The sequence below is a fragment of the Echinops telfairi genome, unplaced genomic scaffold (assembly GCF_000313985.2).
Source record: "Echinops telfairi isolate 266 unplaced genomic scaffold, ASM31398v2 ScPeMD7_16;HRSCAF=60, whole genome shotgun sequence".
Classification (NCBI taxonomy): domain Eukaryota; kingdom Metazoa; phylum Chordata; class Mammalia; order Afrosoricida; family Tenrecidae; genus Echinops; species Echinops telfairi.
In genome coordinates, this window is record NW_022103913.1 from 5,477,550 (window position 1) to 5,480,297 (window position 2,748).

The window sequence follows — 2,748 nt, forward strand, 5'->3', positions numbered from 1 at the left end:
TCGCACCAGGGTGCAGCTGCCTTAGCAGTTCCCTGCTTCAGCTTGCAAGGCTGACTTCCTGCAAGACATTTCTGAGGAGAAGCCACATGGACCTACCCTGATGCAGCCCTGGGTGCTGGAGCAGCCATGTGGAAGACCTCTACCAGCGCTGAGATACTTACACATTCACTGACTCAGCTTTCCTCCTGCAGTCGGCATCATAGTGTTTTGTGAGATAGAGGAGGATTTTGTGGAATGGTGTTGGACATACGGGTTAATGTTGGATTTGAGGGTTTGGGCAGCACTGGGTTGGGATATTTTCTTGATGTGCACTTAACCTTTATATAAAACTCTGTCTTATACATGAGTTTCTGTGGATTTGTTTCTCTAAAGTACCCTAACACAGCTCCATACAGTTTTCAATGATGAAGTTTGGGGGAGATCACCAGGCCTTTCTTCTGAGGCCCTGTGTGGCTTCAAACCTCTCACCTTTCAGTGAGCAGCCAAACATGTTAACCATTTGCACCACCAAGGGCCTCATGGATTTTCTGAATGCTCACACTGAGGCAGAGAGAGGTTAAGTTACTTGTGCACTGCCACAAGGTAGTAACGGCATATCTGAGATTCAAAGGCAGCCTGGCTTCCCAGTCTGTGCTCTTGACCCCACAGGGTGCTGTATCCACACCAGTGTGCAGATCGGCAAACCTGCCCTGAGGTTCGCCAACCCTGCCAGGAGGCTCCTGGTGGTGCTACGTGACACTGTGTTATGTTTTTGTTTGATACACCAGACGCTTTAAAGGAAACTCAAGCCCACTTTTACTCAGATGCAGGGCATTCGCTACAATCTTCAAATATGGATGTACCCACCTTTGGTGATGAAGCAACGGTAGCAGGAATACTTAGGTTTACATCATAGTGCTCTGCCCCAGAGAGATGTACTGTTGACTGTTGGTGGCCATGCGGACAGTGGGAAGCCTGTGAGCGGCTCTGAGGCATTGCTTGCCCAGCTCTAAGTGGATCCAAGACCTGACGGAAGGACAGAAGATCATGGCCATCATCACCCGTGTCTATGTACCCAGGGCACTGCATAAACCTCGGATATGAGCATAGCAATCAACAAAGCTAAGCCAAACCCTTTGCTGAGCCCATTTGGATTCATGGTGACTCCACCTGCCACACCGAAGAACCGAGATGCCTCTGGTTTTCTTCATGGAAACCAGTCTTTATGCAAACCGACCGCCAGGCCTGTCCTAGGGAGCGTGTCGAATAGCTGAGAACTGCCAATTCCCTGGTTAGTCATCCAGTGTTTCACCTTTTGCACTGCCCAGGGTCCTTTACAATAGATGTTTCCCAATAAAGTAACTTGGATCAAAATTTCAATACTTAAGCAATCTATACTTCTACAAAGTTCTATATTTGCAAATACATCTATGGAATTCCATATGTACTTATCTCCCTGTTTTAGTGCTGGTGTTTAACACTTAATAGTTTATTTCCATAGGAATATGGCATCCCCACCCCCCACATGACTTCGGTGCTTCCAAACACTTGTGCTCTTACTTTCACCACTTCGCTCTCCCTGCATTCCAACTGCCTATTCCTATTTTAGAAGCAAAAAGAGGTAATGAGCCCAGGAAGTGTTTTATTCTCACTTTAGACTCTCCTATATTAGCAGGTTATAAAATTAGCAAGCATGAGCTTCATTTTACTTTATAATTAAAAAGCTCAAAAAACCCCTGATCAGGCAGAATCTCTGAAGGCTGGTGTTGGATGCAAGAAGGTGGTTGACTTGGGAAAGCATGCTGTGGTTGTTAGTTGGAAAGACAAGTGCTCGTCCACATAATTGCTGGGTAGGGCAAATAGTTCCCAAATGAAAGTTTTTAAAAATGTTGACTCTGACCACAAAGAGGAGGAGGGAGGGAAGTGTCAAAACCAGGTACATTAAATTCTAGACAGAGTAGAAGAAACATGTGGAACAAAATTTAAAATCAGAAAAGAGGTCAAGCTTCCTGGTCAGACTATGGCCCTTTGACAGCTTCAGGTCTGAAGCTGAACTCACCTGTATGGTTCGATTTCCAGCCAAACAACAGACACATCTCTGAGCTGAGCAGTAACATGCATTAGAATAGCCAACCACTGAAATTCAGAAGGGAGTACTGCCAGGGACAGGGTCCAGACGGGCAGGAAAGGAGGAGGACTGAACCTACAGAGGGGGTGGGGCAAGAGAGGTTGCACTGAGGGAGTATGACCAATAAGATGAAACGAACTGTGTGTTAGTTGTTGGACGTAAAACTGAGGATAGTCTCTGTAAACCTTCACCCAATTCACAAGAAAAAGCAAAAAACGGGAAATGCCTTCCATCATAGTCTTTACAGAGATTATCGCTCTGGTCTCTATGCTACTGATGGAAGCTTTGGAACAAACAAATCTATCTTGGAGGAGGAACAGCCAGAATGCTCATTAGAATGCGGACGGCAAGACTTAGTCGTCGTGCTCTGGAGACGCTATCAGGTGACCAGTCCCTGGAAAGTGACATCGTGCTTGGTAAAGCGGGGAGTCACCAAAGAAGAGCTGGGCAGACATGGTGGCTGCAACAATGGGCTTAATGAAGCATAAGCACAACTGTGAGGATGGTGGAGCCCCGGGCTGTGTTTCGTTCTGCTGGGCATAGAGTGGCTGCGTAAGGGCCAACTGGCTGGCACAGGGCTCAAGGAAGAAAGCCTGTGAGTGGCCTTGGTGGTGGAGAAAGTACGGCACTATGCTTTCCGC

At 46.9% G+C, this 2,748-nt stretch overlaps 1 protein-coding gene across 4 annotated transcripts in view; it reads right to left on the reverse strand.

Annotated features, from left to right (window-relative positions):
• Positions 1-1,002, reverse strand: part of PXYLP1 (2-phosphoxylose phosphatase 1) — an 87,788-nt gene extending 86,786 nt beyond the window's left edge. For all 4 annotated transcript variants that reach the window (XM_004712111.2, XM_045287487.1, XM_045287486.1 and 1 more), the window contains exon 1: positions 847-1,002. The gene's annotated coding sequence lies outside the window, so the exon portion shown is untranslated. The remainder of the gene's footprint in view (positions 1-846) is intronic.
• Between the last annotated feature and the right edge of the window lie 1,746 nt (positions 1,003-2,748).